The sequence below is a fragment of the Gossypium arboreum genome, chromosome 4, assembly GCF_025698485.1.
Source record: "Gossypium arboreum isolate Shixiya-1 chromosome 4, ASM2569848v2, whole genome shotgun sequence".
Classification (NCBI taxonomy): Eukaryota; Viridiplantae; Streptophyta; class Magnoliopsida; order Malvales; family Malvaceae; genus Gossypium; species Gossypium arboreum.
Window position 1 is genome coordinate 19128775 of NC_069073.1, and position 20736 is coordinate 19149510.

A 20736-nucleotide genomic window follows, 5' to 3' on the forward strand; every position below is an offset into this window, starting at 1 on the left:
GAAGGTACTTGGTGTTCAGCTTTCACTTGTTGACAAACTAAGCACTTTTATACAAACTCGGAAATATCTCTTTTCATTCCACTCCACCAGTACATTTTCTTCAAGTCATTATACATTTTCGTACTGCCTGGATGAACCGCCAAACAACCATTATGTGCTTCATGCAAAATCTTTTGAATCAACTCATCATTTTTCGGTACGCAAATCTGGTTTTTAAACATCAAGCAACCATCAGAACCGATTCTGAAATCTAATCCCGTATCAGCTTCACACTGCTTTCTCTTGGCTTGCAAATCTTGATCATTTTTCTGAGCTTTACAAATCTCTTGTAAAAACATCGGTCTTGCTCTTAACTCTGCTAGAATCGAACCATCATCTGATACCTTTAACCGAGTGTTCATAGCTCTCAAAGAAAATAGCAACTTTCTGCTTAAAGCATCGGCAACCACATTCACTTTTCCCAGATGGTAATCAATAACAAGCTCGTAATCTTTCAATAACTCCAACCATCTTTGCTGTCTCAAATTCAAGTCTTTTGTGACATTAAGTACTTAAGGCTTTTGTGGTCGGTATATACTCGGCACTTTTCACCATACAAATAATGTCGCCAAATCTTCAAAGCAAACACTATAGCAGCCAATTCCAAATCATGAGTCAGATAATTCCTTTCGTGAGATTTTAACTGCCTCGAAGCATAAGCCACCACTTTTCCTTCTTGCATAATTACACATCCTAAGCTATTTCGAGAAGCATCACTATACGCCACAAATTCTTTACCTAATTCGGGTTGTACCAACACTGGTGCTTCAGTTAATAACTTTTTCAATTCTTCAAAACTCTGTTGACATTCTTTCGTCTATTCAAATTTAACATCCTTTCGGAGTAGTCTAGTCATAGGAGTAGCAATTATAGAAAATCCATTTACAAACTGCCGATAATACCCAGCTAGCCCCAAGAAACTTCTAACCTCGATTACATTTTTCGGTGGTTTCCAATCAACAATGGCTGAAATTTTACTAGGATCAATCCGTATCCCATCATCTGAAACAATATGACCTAAAAATCCAACTTCCCGAAGCCAAAATTCACTTTTACTGAACTTAGCATACAGCTGCTTATCTCTCAAAGTTTGCAAAACTATCCTCAAGTGCTCAGCATGCTCTGTCTCATCTTTTGAATAAATTAAGATGTCATCTATAAACACCACAACAAATTTGTCCAAGTATGGCCGAAATATGTGATTCATTAAATCCATAAACACAGCAGGAGCGTTTGTCAACCCGATGGCATAACTAAAAATTCATAGTGACCGTACCTTGTTCTAAAAGCAGTTTTAGGCACATCCGACTCTTTTACTCGCAGCTGGTAGTACCCAGATCTCAAGTCAATCTTTGAAAACCATGTCGGTCCTTTTAGCTAATCAAACAAATCATGAATTCTTGGCAACGGATACTTGTTTTTGATTGTCACCTTGTTTAATTGCCGATAGTCAACACACAATCTCATAGAACCATCCTTCTTTTTCACAAATAACATGGGAGCACTCCAAGGTGAAAAACTCGGCCTCACAAAGCCTTTATCAGTCAACTCTTGTAACTGCGACTTTAATTCTTTCAACTCTGCTAATGCCATTCTATATGGAGCAATCGAGATTGGAGCTTTCCCGATATCAAATCAATACCAAATTCTACTTCCCTGACTGGAGGCAAACCCGACAACTCTTCTGGAAATACGTCCGCAAATTCACACACAACCGGCACTGATTCAACTTTCTTTTCAACTTCTTTTGTATTAATTACATACGCCAAATAAGCTTCATAACCCTTTTTCAAATATCTCTGAGCCGACATCGAAGAAATCATACTAGATAATGCCTCTGATTTATCTGGTTCAACCCGCAGAATTTCACCACTTTCACACTTTAATTCTATAACCTTTTCTTTGCAATTTACTATAGCATCATGCAATGTCAACCAATCCATACCCAAAATAACATCAAATTCATCAAACGGCAACAACATCAAGTCGACCGGAAAGTAATGACCTCGAATCATTAAAGGGAATTTCTTGCATACTTTATCAACTATCACACATTTGCCTAACGGATTCGACACTCTAATCATAAATTCTGTGTTCTCAACAGGTATATTCATACTAGACACCAATTTCATGCACACATATGAATGAGTAGAACCAAGATCAATCGAAGCAATAACATTAACATCATAAAGAGAAAATATACTAGTAATCAAGTCAGGTGATGAAGCATCTTCACGTGCCTTTATAGCATAAGTTCTAGCTGGAGCCCTTGCTTTAGATTTAGTTGCTGAATCTCTGGCTACATTCTTACTGCTTGCTTCATTTCCAGCTTTTCTCGAATATCTTCCCCTCGAGTCTGCACCACTAACTTTTACACTCTGAAATTTTTCTTTCTCAACTCTCTCTGGGCAGTCTCTAATAAAATGATCCGAAGAACCACACCGAAAACATTCATTTGCTCTACATGGGCTAAAATGATTTCTACCACACTGCTGGCACTCGGGCTTAACGAATCTCGTATTTCCCACACTAGCTGCAAAAGTAGTCTGAGATTTAGGACCCACATTTTGTTTCTTAAAATTTCCATATGATTGTCCAGTCGAAACCTGTGAATGAGGATTCATATTTCTAGATTTTCTGGATTGCTGTGAGAATGAACTGCTCATCGGTCTTTTCTTCCATTTTCTAGTCTCAGACTCTACTTTTTTCTTCTCTTTAAGTAGTTCTTCAGTCTTGCAAGCTCGATCAACTAGTACTACCATTTCTTTTAATTCAAGAATCCCAACAAATACTTTGATGTCGTCATTGAGTCCATCTTCAAATCGTTGCACATTTTAGCCTCTATAGGAATATATTCTCTAGCATACTTACTCAACCTGACGAACTCCTTTTCGTATTCAGTAACTGTCATGTTCCCTTGCTTTAATTCAAGAAACTCTTTACGCTTCTGATCAATAAATCTTTCACTGATGTATTTCTTCCGAAATTCTTCTTGAAAGAACTCCCAAGTTACTTTCTCTTTCGGTACTACTGAAGTGAATGTCTTCCACCAATGATAAGCTGAATCCCTCAACAATGATATAGCACATTTCAAGCATTCCTTCGGTGTACAAGACAATTTATCAAATACCGAATAGAATTCTCAAGCCAAAACTCGCTTTCTCGGCTTCATCATCAATATTTGCCTCAATTCTTACCCCTTGCTTACGGATTCATCAATTGGAGTTCTATGAAATTTCATCGATCTACTTCTTGAGACATCGAAGTGCAGGTTGAGGAATCGGGGAGGTGGGGAGGTTGTGCATTCGAGTTCGTATTTAACGAACTCAAGATACGAGCATTCATCATTTGGAGAAAGGCTTCCGAGCCCTTTCTCCCCTCCTGACCAACAAGAGGAGGTGGATTTTCGATTGGCACCGCCTTTGATATGAGCTGGTGCATTACTCTCTAAATCATCACCGAATCGGATGGGATCCATTTACTATAAAAAATCATTTAAAAGGTCAAGTCGTTACACTATCACAATATATATATGGCATGTATAGCAAAACCCGTACATACAACACACTAGTCTGAGAACTGACTAAACCTGCTCTAATACCACCAAATGTAATGCCCAGTACCTGAGACCGTCGCCAGAGTCGAGCTTAAGGTGTTACTAAACTTAATTCATTAATTTAACAGCTCAAACAATTTATTTTTAAAATTTCCAAACAAGCTGGCCAACTACATCACAGTCACCTAAAAATTCATATCTCGAGTTTCAAAACTCAAAATTAAGATCCGTAACTTTTCCATGAAAATAGACTCATATATCTATTTTTGAATTTTTTTCTAGAATTTTTAGTTGAGCCAATTAGTACATTTTATTAGTTAAAGTCTCCCATGTTTCAGGGTTTGACTACTCTGACCCCTGTGTATTACGAATTAGATATCTCCCTGTATAGGGTTTCAATGACTATTCCGTTTGTTTCTTATAAAACTAGACTCAATAATAATTTCATACGATAAAACTCCTAATTGTTTTTTTTAAAATTTATAGTGAATTTTTAAAGTCAGAACAGGGGATACAGAGATACTCTACCCTACTCCACCAAAACTCAAATATCTCACAAAATATAACTCATATACGTATTTTGTTCCATCCATATGAAAATATACTCATTAAGCTTCAATTTCATAACTTACTCATCATTTAATTCCATTTCTACTATTTTAGTGATTTTTAAAATTTACATTACTCTGCTTTGTCGATTACATTTTATGGCAAATTTTACTTTACTATAGATTTTCATGGACTAAATAGCATTTTAAACATACATAACATCAAATATGACTTAGATTGGCCATTCCAATGGCTAATCATTTACAAACCCTTTTCTTGCCAAACCATATCCATATCATACGATCATTTGCACTTATGGCTATTAGGTATTTTTACCGATTAAGCCCTTTTACTCGTTTTCACTTAAAACCGAGTAGTACAAGTTTTCTAACATAATTTAAAACCTCATATTCTATCATAAAACACCAAAATACACAAATTTCACCTATGGCTATTTTTCCAAATATGAACCCTAGGTTGAATTATTGCTAGCATAAGCTTAATCGAGCTACCGAGATTCCAAAAACGTAAAGAACATTAAAAACGAGGCTTGGAATCACTTACTATGGAGCTTGGAAGCTTGAAACAAACACTAGCTATGGAGAACCCTTGAAATTTCGGCCTAATGAAGAAGATGGACAAAAATTGGCTTTTAATTTTGTTTTTAATTCATTTTAATAACTAACTGACCAAAATGCCCTTCCTACTAAACTTTCAAAAAAATTCCATCCATGTCCAATTTTTGTCCATAGACTTAGAAATTGGTAAAATTTTATTTAAAACCTCCTCATTAATATTCCAAAGCAATTTCATACTAAAAACTCCTAGAATGCAAGTTTTGAAAATTATTCGATTTAGTCCCTAATTTCAATTTAAGCACTTTAGGCATAGGATTTCATCACGAAATTTTCACACAATCATGCAATCATATCATAAACATCAAAATAATTATAAAATAGTTATTTCTATCTCAAATTTCTGGTCACGAAACCATTATTCCGTTTAGGCCCTAATTCGGGATATTACAACTAACGTCATAAACAGAGAGTTACACGGCCTGGGGAAATAGGCATCCCGTGTGCCTTGTGTCTACACGGGCATATGACCCTGTTTTAAGAAAATTTTTCTAAAGTTCACGGTTTAGTTTTGAACCACCCCCAATGTATGTTTTGGGCCTTGTAGGCCCATATAAGGGACGATATGCATGTTCTTGAATAATTTTTAAATTTAAACGAAATTTTATGGCCTGGTTTTACATAGTAGTGTATGTTCAAGTCCGGTAATGCCTCGTACCCTATCTCGGTATTGGACATCGATAAGGAGTGTTACATTTATTGGTATTAGAGCTACAGTTTAGTCGATTCTAAGACTATGTAGGGAGTGTGGAAGTCTAGCTATACATGCCATACGTGTATTATGATAGTGTGACAACTCTTGATAATTGAAATTGTGTTTTATATAGTAAATGGATCATGAACGAGCAGTTGCTGATGATGTAGAAAGTAACGTGCCTGCTCCTACCGAAGGAACAGTGCCCGCTGATAGTAGGCCTGAAACGATTAGTAGAAGAGAAGGAGGCAGAGAAGCCTTTTTCTACATGATGAATAATTGGTACACTGAGTTTGTTTGGGCAACCCCAGCTGTTCAACCTCCCCCACCCCCTCCTGTTCCTCAGCCTACCCTTGTAGCTCCCCAAGTTGTTGAGATGGTGAGAGGGGAAAGGCCTTCGGTTGATCAAATTAGAAATCAAGGAGTTGAAGAGTCCTGATCTAATATTGATGATGATCTTAAAAGAGCAGAGTTTTGGCTCAAGAACACCATCCGGGTCTTTGATGAGTTGTCATGCACACTAGAGGAGTGCATGAAGTGCATGGTATTATTCTAAGAGATTCTGCTTACCAGTGTGGAATACCCTTGTGTCGGTTGTGTCAAGGGAGAAAGTGACTTGGGAGTTTTTCCAAGAGGAATTTCGTAAGAAGTATATCAGTCTAAGATTATGGATCAAAAGAGGAAGGAGTTCCTCGAGTTGAAACAGGGTAAAATGACAGTTATCGAGTATGAGCGTGAGTTTGTGAGGCTTAGCAAATATGCTCAAGAATTTGTATCTACTGAAGCCATCATGTGTAAAAGATTTGAGGACGGGTTGAGTGAAGACATCCGATTGTTGGTTGGCATCCTCGAGTTGAAAGAGTTTGTAGTCTTGGTTGAAAGAGCATGCAAGGCCGAAGAATTGGCCAAAGAGAAACGGAAAGCTGATTTGGTGTCACGAGACTTGATGAAGAGGCAACTAAGAAAATCTTTTCAATCTTCATCTAAGAAGTCGAGAGAGTTTACTACTCGATCTAATGCATCTACTGGGTATTCGAGCAAGAATAGGGGTAAACAGTACACAGTTTCAAAAGATCAGACTACCTCAATTGCCAGTGTTGGGAATGCTCGACCCGATAGATCAGGATGTCCCCAATGTGGGAGATGCCACTTTGGCGAGTGTCAAGGGAATTATTGAACTTGTTTTAAGTCCAGTTCCCCTGATCACTTTGTTAGGACTGCCCCGAGAGGACGGAAAGAAGAAATCTCCAAGGAACAAGGTCAGATAGTACTGCTAATAAGGGAAAACCTCAGAGGAATCCGGGTAGTGGAACGAGTAATAAAGGTGCACTTAGAGAGTCCACTATGAGACCCGAGGGTAGGGCACCTGTGAGGACCTTTGCCATTTGCGATCGCGAAGAGGCATCATCTCCTGATGTAACTAGGGGTATATTTTCTATCTATGAAATTCCTGTTGTTGCTTTGATTGATCCAGGATCTACCTATTCATATATTTGCATGAAGTAGGTGTCTGGTATGAGCTTGTTTGTTAAACCTACTGGATTCAGTAAAGGTGTCAAACCCGTTAGGCAAGTATGCGTTAGTTTATAAAGTGTGTAAAAATTGCCCTTTAATGATTAGAGGTCATTGTTTCCCGGCTAATCTTATGCTATTACCATTTGATGAATTTGATGTAATTCTTGGTATGGATTGGTTGACCACTCATGATATGGTAGTGAATTGTTTAAGAAAGTTTATCGAACTGAAATGTGAGAATGGTAATGTTTTTCGGGTTGAACCAGATGAATTAAATGGCATGCCTGGAGTGATTTTTTCCATGTCTGCTTAAAGATGTATAAGAAAGGGGTACGAAGCTTACCTCGCCTTTATGCTAAACACTAAAGAGTCTGAGTTAAAGATTGAGTCGGTACCGGTAGTATGTGAATATTCAGATGTGTTTCTGGAAGAATTGTTGAGGTTACCTTCAATTAGGGAAGTAAAGTTTGGCATTGATTTGACTCCTGGTACTACGCCTATTTTGATTACCCCATATAGGATGGCCCCAATAGAATTAAAAGAGTTGAAGGTTCAGTTACATGAGTTAACTGATAAGGGTTTCGCAAGACTGAGCTTTTCACCTTGGGGTGCTCCTGTGTTATTTGTGAAAAAGAAAGATGGTTCGATGAGACTATGTATAGATTATTAACAGCTCAACAAGGTGACAATAAAGAAAAAGTATCCATTTCCAAGGACTGATGATCTATTTGATCAATTGAAGGGAGCCACAGTATTTTCAAAGATAGACTAGAGGTCCGGCTACTATCAGTTGCAGGTTAAAGAATAGGATGTGCCTAAGACTGCTTTTAGAACGAGGTATGGCCATTACAAATTCCTCGTTATGCCATTTGGGTTAACAAATGCTCCTACCGTGTTTATGGATTTAATCAATATAATATTTTGGCCTTTTTTAGATAAATTTGTTATGGTGTTCATTGATGATATTTTGATTTCTTCAAGAGATGAGGCAGAGCATGCCGGCCACTTGAGAACTATTTTTTAGACTTTGAGGGAAAAATAGTTGTATGCCAAGTTCGAGAGACGGTACTAGAGTTGACCCGAGTAAGATTTCAGCCATTGTTGATTGGAAACCATCGAAGAATGTGACAGAGGTCAGAAGCTTTTTAGGCTTGGCTGGTTATTACAGACGGTTTGTTAAAGGATTTTCGATGATTGGCTCTCCAATGATGAAGTTGTTACAAAAGGATGTTAAGTTCGAATGGACAGAGAAATGCCAACAGAGTTTTGAGAAACTTAAAGCTTTGTTGACTAAAGCTCCAGGTTAGTTCAACCTGAGCCGGGAAAGGAGTTCGTGATCTTCAGTGATGCATCCTTGAATGGTTTGGGATGTGTGTTTATGCAGGAAGGTAGAGTGATAGCCTATGCATCCAGACAACTGAAACCGCATGAGAAAAATTATCTGACACATGATTTAGAGCTAGCCACCATTGTGTTTGCATTAAAGATTTGTAGAGACCATTTGTATGGTAAGACTTGCAGAATATTCACCAATCACAAGAGTTTGAAATACCTGATGACCCAAAAGGATTTAAATCTTAGGCAATGGAGATGGTTAGAATTGATAAAAGATTATGAGTTAATAATTGACTATCATCCGGGAAAGGTGAATGTGGTCGTCGATGCCATAAGTAGAAAATCCTTGCTTGCTTTGAGATTCGAGGATGCTCGGTTAACCTTATTAGACGATGGTCCTGTTGTAGCGGAGTTGAGAACTAGGTCGATGTTCCTTCAATAAATATGTGAAGCTCAGAGTAATGACAATGAATTGCAAGCCAAAAGAACTCAGTGTGAGTGAGATTCTGAATCTAATTTTAGGGTTGATTCTGATGGTTTCTTGATGTTCCGAGATAGAATTTGTGTTCCTAAAGACACCAAGTTGATTCATAAGATTTTGAGTGAGGCACCTAATAGTCGTCTGTCAGTACACCCCAGTAGTACTAGAATGTACAATGACTTGAAAAAATATATTGGTGGGACAGTGTGAAGAGAGATATTTCTGAGTTTGTTGCAAGATGCTTAATTTGTCAACAAGTAAAAGCTGAGCACCAAGTACCTTCAGGATTACTACAGCTTATCATGGTTCCCAAGTGGAAATGGGACCGAATTACCATGGATTTTGTATCGAGCTTACCTTTGACACTGAGTAAGAAAGATGCGGTGTGGATCATTATTGATCAATTGACGAAGTCGGCTCATTTTATCTTGGTACATACCGACTGCTTGCTTGATAAATTGGCTGAGCTATATATTTTTGAAATTGTGATCCTTTATGAAATACCCCTATCGGTCATATTAGATAAAGATCTGAAGTTTACCTCACAGTTTTGGAAAAGGTTGTAAGAAACCTTGGCACGAGGTTGAGTTTTAGTACCATTTTTCACCCACAAACCGATGCCCAATCCAAGAGAGTGATTCAAACCTTGGAAGACATGTTGAGATGTTGTGATCTAGAATTCCAAGGTAGTTGGGAAAAATAATTACCTTTGGTTGAGTTTGCCTATAGCAATAGTTTTCAAACGAGTTTAAAAATGGCACCCTATGAAGCGTTGTATGGCCTGAAGTGTCGAACCCCTTGTATTGGATAGAGCTCAAGGAAAGTAAATTGCACAGGGTTGACTTGGTTAAGGAAACTGAGGATAAAGTGAAAGTAATTAAAGATTGTTTAAGAGAGGCATCAGATAGACAAAAGTCTTATGCGGATTTGAAAGAAAAGAAATTGAGCTTCAAGTGGGTGATAGAGTATTTTTGAAAGTATCCCCATGGAAAAAGGTTCTGAGATTTGGTAGGAAGGGCAAGTTAAGTCCTCGTTTCATAGGACCTTACAAGATCACCGAAAGGATAGGACCGGTAGCTTATCAATTGGCTTTGTCGCTGGAATTGGAAAGTATCCATGACATATTCCACGTGTCTATGTTGTGCAGTTATAGATCAGACCCCTCACATGTGATATCACTAACAGAAGTTGAGATTTGACCAGACATGACTTATGGTGAAGAGCTGATCAAGATTTTGGATCGGGAAGTCAAACAGTTGGGAAACAAGAATATCACCTTAGTAAAAGTGTTATGGCATAGGCATGGGATAGAGGAGGCTACATGGGAGCCTGAGGAAGCCATGAGAAATCAATACTCGCACTTGTTTACCAGTAAGATTTTCGGGGACAAAAATCCCTAAAGGGGAAAAATTATAACATCCTAAATTAGGGCCTAGTCAAACCAGTGGTTTTGAGACCACAAATTTGAGATAGAAATGATTATTTTATGGATGTTATGAAGTCTATGATATATATGCATGCCTATGTGAAAATATCGATGAGAAATTTTACCAATAAGGTGTCCAATGAGTTATTAGGACTAAATTGCAGTAAGTGAAAAACATGTGTTCTAGTTGATTTAAGGGCTTAATTGTGATGAGATTTGAAATTTGAAGTCCTTATTTGACAATTAGACCATTATATGTCATTATGGACAAAAATGGACATAGGAGGGATAAAATATCAAAGTTATAATGGAAGGGCCACCATTGGTTAATAAAATAAATAAAAGGGAAAAATAGTCAAAATTTGTGTCCATCTTCATCCTCCTTGGCCGAAATTCACAAGAAGTCATAGCTAGGGTTTCTTTCATCTTTCAAGCTCAAAGTAAGTGCATTCTAGCCCCGTTTTTAATGTTCTTTATACTTTTGAAATCCTCGTAGCTCGATTTAGCTATACTTCATCTCCAAAAACATACCCATGAATGACATTCTTGTGCTTTGATGTCTAATGGAAGAATATGGAGGTTTTAGGTGTGATAAACAATTTTTATTAGGTGGTTTTTGGTGAAATTGATAAAAAGAACCTAATTGTAAAAGTTGTAGAAACTATGTGTAAATGTGTGAATAAATAAAAAATATGGGTTGGTATACAAGGGAAAATGAATCGGCAAGGCTTGAATAATGAGAAAATTAGGTATTGTTCATTTTATGAGCCTAGAGGCAATTTTGTAATTTTGTAGGGGTAAAATTTTAATTTTTCCATATCGTGATTTTTGGACTGAAATGAATAATGCGTGTATTAAATAAGCTAAATGTGCTATTATAGATCAAGAGGGACGAGGGATAGACCTTGACCGAGGAAAAGGTAAGGTTGTGGACTAAATCGTAAATTTGCCATTTTGCATTGAGGTAAGTTGTGTGTAAGTAATTCAACAAATCCAATATTACGCATTTAATATTTGCCATTATATGATACATGTATATATGCTTTAATAAAATTGACTTGTGATGACCCAATGGAAGTTTAGTGATAGTGATCGTGAAGTTTCATGATAGGCTTTAAATATTTATAATTACTTGTTCTTGAACTAACTATTATCGCGATGTAGGAAAGCGCACCTATCGAACAATAGTATAATAATGGCAAGACCGGGATATCGTACCCAAGGGAACCAAAAGTACTAGTAATAACTATCTTTTTATTATCTAGCCTAAGAATAAAAGGGGTTTTATTTGTTTTAATTAACTAATTATCTAAATTAAGAACGCACAGAGAAAAGAATTGGGGAATTGCTTTTGGGAAAATCGATTGACTTGAGACAATACCTAAGGAAAAATCCACCTAGACTTTACTTGTTATTCTAGCTCAGAATCAGACGATTTATTCATTCAACTTGTTCCGTAGAGATCCCTAAGTTATGTTATTATCCCTATTCAAGACTAATAACGTCTAATCCCTAGATTGAATAATCGAGACTTTTCTCTAATTAACGCTCTAGGGTTGCATTAACCACATCTATGGATCCCCTTATTACGTTTCACCCTAATTCGGCAAAATGTTGTCACCCTATTTCTAGGCACGCAATCAACTCTGCTTAATTATGACAAAAGTACTCTTAGATAGGGTCTATTCCTCCTCTGAATAAGAGCATGTCTTGAATCAGAATCCTGGGATATCAAAACAAGAATTAAGAACACATTATTAAGAACAAGTTAAATATTTATCATACTATTTAGAAAATAATAACAAGATTCGTCTTAGGTTTCATTCCCCTTAAGTATTTAGGGGATTTAGTTCATAACTAAATAAGAAAACATATTAGAAGAATAAAGAATACAAAACATAAAGAAAACCCAAAACTCCTGCAGGGAAATTGAAGAGAGATCTTCAGTCTTGATGATGAATCCGGCTTCTGAGATGGATCAATCGGCTTCCTTAGGGTAATTCCTTACCCCCTATTCTCCGTCTCCCCTTTTTCTCCTCTTCTAGGGTGTATTTATAGGCTTTGGAATGCCTAGAAGCCCTCAAAAGTGGCCTTTTTCGAATTGGACTTAACTTGGGCTCGGCAAGGACCCGCCTGCCTGACACGCTCTTGTGCGATTACTTCAGGCCGTGCTCGAGCTTGTTAGAATGGAAAGGGCGTGTGCTATTCCCGTGTGATTCGTGCTCCAATTTTGCCAGATTAACACGGCCGTGTGGTCTGCCCGTGTGAGGAGGTCCAGGCCGTGTTGATTTCGTACTTTGGGCCATTTTCTCCGTTTTGGGCCCGTTTCTCGTTCCTTTTGCTCTCCTATGCTCTCCTAAGTGTAAAACATGAAATTAAAGCATTAGGAGCATCGAATTCACCAACTCTAATGGAAAATCACCCAAAAAATACATTAAACATGGGGAAAAAATATGTATAAATTACGGCTTATCAAATACCCCTACACTTAAGCATTTGCTTGTCCTCAAGCAAAATTCTCAACTCATAATCAAAATAAATCCTTCTCAACTTATAATTTCTATCAATAATATCTCAAATTAATCCATAGGGAATCATACATTGATAATTTAACTAAAAGAACATAAAAGTTTCAATCATTCCAAGTTGAGCATTTTATTCCGAAAACATAGATGTCTTCCCTCATCTAAGTAATTACCTTTAATTCAGAATATCACAGAGTTTTACATCCTCACTAAAGATTTACTCAAATCACTCGAGGTGTTTTAAGGACAATAAACGAAGCACTCAATAGTCAATAATAGAAAGTCATTACCATAGCCTTGCATGAAAATCAAATCTCCACCACTATAATTTAAGATGATACATCAATCAAAAGGTCTTTAGAGGGTTGTAATGAGGCTTGGTTAGGGGGTGTGGTCACAAGCTGAAAGAAAGGGTTAGAATCGAGATTGAATTGAAAAGTTTCCTAACTAGAAAAAGAGTTAATCTTTACTTGCGTACAATAGAACTTCTCTCAAAATATGAAATTACAGATATGCATACATAGTTTTTTTTTTCTTTTTTATGAACAAGTTAAATAATAGAGACTAAATATCAAGAACAAAACATAGCTAGGCAATCCATTCAACTCAAATCTCAACAAAAATAGGGATTAATTTAGGGGATTTCAACGATAATGGGTTAAAGGTTAATATTAAGGGTAATACAAGAAATGGTTTGTTAGGCTCAAGGGGGTTTACTAGGGGTTAATCGTGGAGGTAGGCTTTTCATGGCATGAGTGGGTTAATCCTAAGTGCCTTAATCATTTTGATATATCAAATCAAATGGTGTGGTCTCGACATGCATAATCAAGCAAGTTCTAGAATAACAGTTCAATACTGACACACTCAAAGCAATAATAAAAGTGAGCATGAAAGGATGAATAGATGCTCAAAAGGCTCAAAAATCTCACAAAAATTATGGCTTTTTGATGTTTAGACTCGTGAATTCCAATTCAAAGTAATACCTAGACTTGGGGAGACAACCTATAATTTTAAATTCTTAAAAATCAACTCATCATGCTTGATTCTCTAATGTCTTAAAGTTTAAACAATCAATGCATAAATCCCTATGTATTAATTCAAGATATATCAATCAAAATCATAAACCAATTAAAATTTATCCTAAATATGGTATGAGTGTTTTTCAAGAGAACAAGATGATTATTCAGGGATTTTTCTGATAATGAAATAAATCACCCCCCCACACTTAAGATGTACATTGCCCTCAATGTACAAAGACAGATATTAGAGTATAAAAATAAGATAGGGAGAGAAGTGAAACTTCCTGTATGATGAATTCCTCGAACTAGAGTTTTGGAAAGTGATCGGTTCAAGAGTGGAGGAGGATACTCCGACGGTCATAGAGGTTCATTAGGCCATAAGCCCTGTGCCAAAAGAATATTATATCTAGTGTTAGCTATGGTCGTGGTCGAGCAGGACATAGCAGTTGTGGAGAACTTTTCCTGGTGGAGTTTTAGTTCCTATGTGAGGATGAGCTTAAGAGCTCTATATAACTGTGATAAAATCAGGAACATTTTAGGGGATAGTAGGAAGAATAATTACTTAAAAATAAAATTTCTAAAATCTAATAAAAATAAAAGGTAGTTTCAATAAAAAAATAAAAACATAAAATAAGAAATAAATATTTCTAAACATCTTCATCTCTAAATGGTTCACGAGATGGGACTGGTGATGAGATGTGGAGGTACTGACAAACCACGCCCTTGTACTCTGAAGGTGAGCTCGTGTTTTTTCGAATTTTACGTTTTAGGTCGTGCCCGACTACTATCCCACACCCGTGTGCCTTGGGGGTGTGTGGCGCACAGCCATGTCGCACGGTCGTGCCTACCTTTGTTCGCTTATCCCACGCTCGTGTGTTAGGGTACCACGCCTGTGTATTGTTGCCCACGACTTAACGACACAGGTGTGTCTCACGTCCATGTCAAAGAAACAAAATCGAGCCTTGCCCCTGGCACGCCTGTGTTTTTCTATTCCCACGCCCGTGTTCACCTATCAAGTTCACCCACGACCATGTCGCACGACCATGGGAATTTATCGCATCCCGTGTTTTGGGGAAATCATGTCCTGCTTCCACACGGCCGTATCGCACGACCGTGTCTCTTCTCCTATTTGGCCACGGCTTTAGGCACGCCCGTGTGCCTGACCGTGTGTGCTGAAAAAATTTACAATTCAAAGATAAAGTTAATGATTTAATGTGATAGCCCAAAATTGACCCTAGTCGGAAGGTGGTCTCGGGACCACAAAACCGAGGCATAAAAATAATTTAAAATTTATTTCAATGCCTATAATATGTGTGTATTCATGTATGACGTTTTTTGAGGATTGGTTTAGTGTTATAAAGGTGAATTTCACTAGAAAGGACCTAGTAGTGAACTTTGAAAGTATGATGGGGAAATGTGTGATGACTAATTAAAGCATGCATGCAAAATAATGGACTTGCATGTCAAATTCCCCCTTTTATAGGTGGTGGCCGGCCATGACAAGGAGGATGGGCTAAACATGTCATGAAACATGTTTTGTTGGTGCATTAGGGTGAAATAATAAACAAAGGTGTATGGGTGATAAAAAAATGAAAAAAAATGTGTGTGAGTGTGGTAATCCCCCTTGCCGTGAGTTGAGAAGGAGGAAGAAAAAATTTTGTTGTGTTCATCCTTTCTCATCCTTTTGGCGAAAATCATAAGGGAAGAAAGAGGATTTTTGCTTCATGCTTGGTTTAGAAGAGATCTAGAAGGTGATTTGGCTAAATTGGCATCAAGATTAAGGTATGTATGAGGTTGTGTTAGGAGTTTCATGCATGTTTTGGTTGCTAACTTGATGTGCATGTTAGCCATGGCTCAAATCTTTGTTATTCCATGGAAATGGTATTTGGCCAAAGTTGTTATGGTGATAAAGCCATTGCATGCTAAGTGTGAAGCTTGATGATGATGCATGCAATGATGGATTGTCTACTCTTGAGTAAGATTTTGAGTTTTCTTTTGTGTTTAACCATGATTGAAGTTGAATGGAACATGATTGTCATATTCGCCATGATGCATTCATGAGCATGGTTCATGCTTCTTGCATGTTAGTTAAAATTTGTATTTTGGATGGCTATGGACACCTTGAAATTCGCCATGCTCATATTGTATATATATGTTTGCACATGATGTTTTGGCTATGAAGTAAGTGATGAATATATTGGTTTAAAGAAGAAGATGTGGAAGAATGCTTGTGAAATTGCAAGCACAATTCGCCTAGCACACATATAAGTGCTTGATGCTATATTATAAGTTTTAATACAATGTGCAAAGCATTAACTAGTAAAATGCATGCTGTTTTGTGAGGTATTAAGTGCAAAATTGGCCTCAACATGTACATGAATATTCGGCCTTGGGTAGCCTATTGAAGGCCTTAGCATTTCCTTGATGCTCGAATAAATTGTATTGAATTGCTCGATGTAGTATAAAATGTGCATGACCATTGTGTATTCAAGCTAAAGGGTGGCCATATGACCATTTAAACTCCTTGTCATATTCGGCCATAGGATAGCACAATGAGGTTTTAATAAATTGAATTTGTTTGAATTAGCTCAAGAGCTAAGAGGGCCACAATTGGACAAGGGGAAGGAAAAAGTGATCGAATAGCCGTAAAAGCCGTTCGACAACATCCGAGGTAAGTCCTCAAGAGGTGACCTTACTTGAATTATGTGAGATGAAATATGGATGTGTATGATTATTAATTATGTGTGTACGAGTATTTGAATTCCACCCGGGCTAAGTCCCGAAGGCGAATATGCTAATGATTATAATTGTGTTTGAGCCTTAGTAATGAAAATGAAATATGTATGTCCAATGATTATTGATGTATGTGTGCATGAGAAATTGAATGATATCCGGGCTAAGCCCCGAAGACAATTATGCTGAAAATTTTATCCGGGTTAAGACCCGAAGGCAATTGTTCTAGTAGCTATATCCGGGCTAAGACCCGAAGGCATTCGTGCAAGTTGTTAAATCCGGGCTAAGACCCGAAGGCGTTTGTGCAAATCGTGATATCCGGGTTAAGTCCCGTTACCATAACCGGGCTATGTCCCGAAGGCGATTGAACGAGTAGCGACATCCGGATAAACTCCGAAGGTATGTGATTTGAAAATTATAAGCTTGCTGGAAAATTTCAGCTAATGCACTTGTGAAATTTCCCAATGACAAGGTAAGTGCGGTGTGTGCTTCGCGCGCTAGGAGTAAGAGCGTATGAATATCCGCTCCTATGATGGAGCGAGATATCGGCCTTAATGAAGCTGTTATTTGTGTATGAACATAAGAATTGGGATGGTGAAGTAAGTATGATTATGTGAATTTGCACTAATGAAATGATGCATTTGGCTATGTGAATGTATTGCTTTAATTAAAGCTGATTATATTCCTTGAGACTTACTAAGCATAAAAATGCTTAACCCGTTGCTTTGGCTCTCTGTTTTATAGATTTTGCTCGATAGCAATCGGATTCGGGATCAATAAAGTCGAAGTCATCCACACTATCAACGCCTCTATTTTGGTATAAATTTTGGTTGAACTTGAAATGGCATGTATAGGACTACCCCTGTTAGATTGACTATGTTGTGATGTATATATGTACGGCCATGCGAAAATGGCTCGTAAAAGTGAAGTATCGACTTAGACTAATTGTGGTTTGTATGTATATATTTGGTGTCATGATGTGGCTATGGCTTGGAAATGGGAATGTTGGTCATATGATCAGCCATTGGCATGGTTAAAATGATCATATATGAACCTATGTATGGCAAGACTAGTTGGTTCATGGAGACTACCACATAGGTAAGACCTACCTTAAAAACAGATGCTGCCAGCTGCAGTGACGTGAATGTGAAAAATCACCAAAATTCGTAGGAATGGAGTTAAATAGTGAATAAGATATGTAAATGAACCTTGATGAGTCTATTTTCATAAGGAAGAAACGAAATGGTCATAGGAGTTACATGTTAAGAGATATTGAAGCTATTGTGAAACAGGGCCAGAACGGTTTCTGGGTCCCCTGTCGCAACTTTAAAAATTTACTATAAATTATCCAGAAAGAATTAGGAGACATAACTTATATTTACAGATTCCATTTTGAGTCTAGTTTCATTAGAAACAAACGGCACCAGAATTAAAGTCCTGTACAGTGAGATATTCAAGTTGTAACGCGCGAAGGCCAGAGCAGTCGATCCCTGTAACAAGGGTGACTTTAACTAATAAACTGTACTAGTTGGCCTGACCAAAAATTCTAGAAATAAATCCATGGATGGATATATGAGTCTAAATTCAGGGAAAATTTACGAAACCAGTTTCCGAGTTGTGAAACTCGAGATATGATTTTTAAGGCGACGGTGACGCAGTTTTCCAGCCTGACTGGAAATGTCAAATTGGTGGGCAAAACATGTGAACTTGGCTTGCTAACCCCTCGTGTCCGACACCGGCAATGGTCTCGGGTTCGGGGTGTTACATTTAACATGTTAGAAATTAAAAATAAAGAAATCAAAATATGTTAGTGCTTGGGTTGCCTCCCAAGAAGCACTTATTTATAGTCTAAGCTCAACTTACCTCTCTAGTGAATTGTCAGGGTGGTTCGAGGAGTTTATACTCCTCATTCCTGCTATCAATCTCATCACAATAGGGTTTAAATCGGGTTTTTTTTACCTTAAAAGTGCCGAACTTGGAGTGACTCACCTCCACCGCACTGAATGGAAAAATACTGAGTACCGTAAGAGGGATTTCCTCATTTGGTGTGGTAGTGACAATGTGAGGATCTGCAGCATCTAGTAAGACTTTATCGCCAACCTTAAGTTGATTTGGAGAGGTATCAGCCTTGTTTTGGCGTAGTTTCGGTTTATCATGTGTTCTCGATTTGTGTGCTCGCCATTCTTCTAGCTCCTCTATCCGTAGCCTTCGTTCTTTATGACTGTGTCCTCTATCATTTCTAGAACATGGCTCGTTAACTTCTTTGAAGCTCAATTTCTGCAAATTCATATTGTCAGTTTTAGTAGATTGGTGTGGACTATTACCTTCAATGTTCGATGTGATGCCAGAATTACGAGCTTGAAGGGTGATCATATCATCTCCTACGCGAAGCGTGAGCTCACCTGTGCCAACATCAATAATTGTTTTAGCAGTTGCTAAAAAGGGCCTCCCTAAAATCAAAGCGGTGTTATTATCCTCCTCTATGTCTAGAACAACGAAATCAACAAGGAATATGAACTTATCTACTTTTACTAGTACATCTTCAATAATACCCCTAGGAAATCTTATAGTTTTATCTGCTAATTGAATGCTCATATTAGTTTGTTTAGGTTTCCCAAAACCTAATTGCTTAAACATTTTGTAAGGCATGACGTTAAAACTAGCCCCTAAATCAGCTAATGCATGACTTATATCTAAACTACCAATTAAGTAAGGAATTGTAAAACTCCCTAGATCTTTCAATTTGTGGGGTAGCTTATTTTGTAGAATAGCTGAGCAGACTGCATTTAGCTCCACATGCGACGCTTCGTCCAACTTCCGCTTATTTACTAAAAGCTCTTTTAAAAATTTCATTGTATTTGGCATCTGCGACAAAGCTTCAGTAAACGGTAGGTTAATATGTAATTTTTTCAAAAGTTTGAGGAATTTACCGAATTGTTCGTCTGAGCGGTCTTTCCTTGTCGCGTTAGCGTATGGCACAAGAGGTTTATATTCGACAGTCATTGGTTTGTTATGACTTACCTCACTTTTACCTTTGCTCACCACAGTTTCTTGCATCAATCTTGGCTCAGGTGCAATGAATCCTTCCTTATCTTGAGTACTAATTGCGTTGAGGTGTTCCTTTGGGTTAGGTTCAGTATTACTTGGTAAGCTACCTTGTGGCCGTTCGGAGATTAGTTTGGATAGCTGGCCTATCTGAGTTTTGAGTCCTTGGATCGATGCTTGTTGATTCTTGAGAGCTGTCTCGGTATTTTGGAAATGAGTTTCTAACATTGATATGAATTTTGAGAGCATCTCCTCAAGGTTCGGTTTCTTCTCTTGTTGATAAGGTGGCTGTTGAAAAATTTGGGTGGTTCCTCCAACCTACATTATGAGTATTACTGTATGGGTTATTTTGAGATCTAAAGTTATTGTTACCCATATAGTTGACTTGTTCCTCTTCAGTTGTGGGATTGAAGGATTGATATTCTGTATGCACACCTCCTCCACTTGAGTCACACCTCATTACTAGATGTACCTGTGTAGAACCAAGTAAACCATCAATCTTTTTATTGAGAAGTTCTACCTGATTTGATAGTATAGTAACCGAGTCGACGTTATAAATGCCGGCCTTTTCTGTTGGCTTAGTCCTCATGACTTGCAACTGATAATTATTCAGTGACATTTCTTCAATGAATTCATAAGCCTCTTCAGGTGTTTTGTTGTTGATGGTTCCTCCAGCAGCTGCGTCAACCATTTGCCGAGTCGAGGGATTCAAACCATTGTGGAATGTTTGTACTTGAAGCCAAAGTGGTAACCCATGGTGAGGGCATATTCGCAATAGATCCTTGTATCTCTCCTATGCATCGTAAAGTGTTTCTAAGTCCATCTGCACAAAAGAAGAAATATCATTACGTAACTTAGCCATTTTAGCCGGCGAAAAATACTTTAGTAGAAATCTTTTGGTCATTTGTTCCCAAGTAGTAATTGACCCTCGTGGTAATGAGTTCAACAACTGTTTAGCTTTGTTCCTCAATGAAAAAGGAAATAACCGAAGACGAATGGCATCATCAGAAATGCCATTGATTTTAAATGTATCGCAAAATTCCAGAAAGTTTGCTAAGTGAGCGTTGGGATCTTCATCCTGCAAACCGTCAAACTGAACAAACTGCTGTATCATCTGAATAGTGTTAGGTTTGAATTCAAAAGTATTTGCAGCTACAGCAGGTCTAACTATGCTAGATTCAGTT

General features: G+C 37.6%; 1 non-coding gene across 1 annotated transcript; it reads left to right on the forward strand.

Annotated features, from left to right (window-relative positions):
* The first annotated feature begins 20301 nt into the window (after window positions 1–20301).
* Window positions 20302–20408, forward strand: LOC128292527 (small nucleolar RNA R71). Its single transcript, XR_008282512.1, has one exon. It is a non-coding gene; the product is annotated as a small nucleolar RNA R71 (small nucleolar RNA).
* Window positions 20409–20736: the final 328 nt, after the last annotated feature.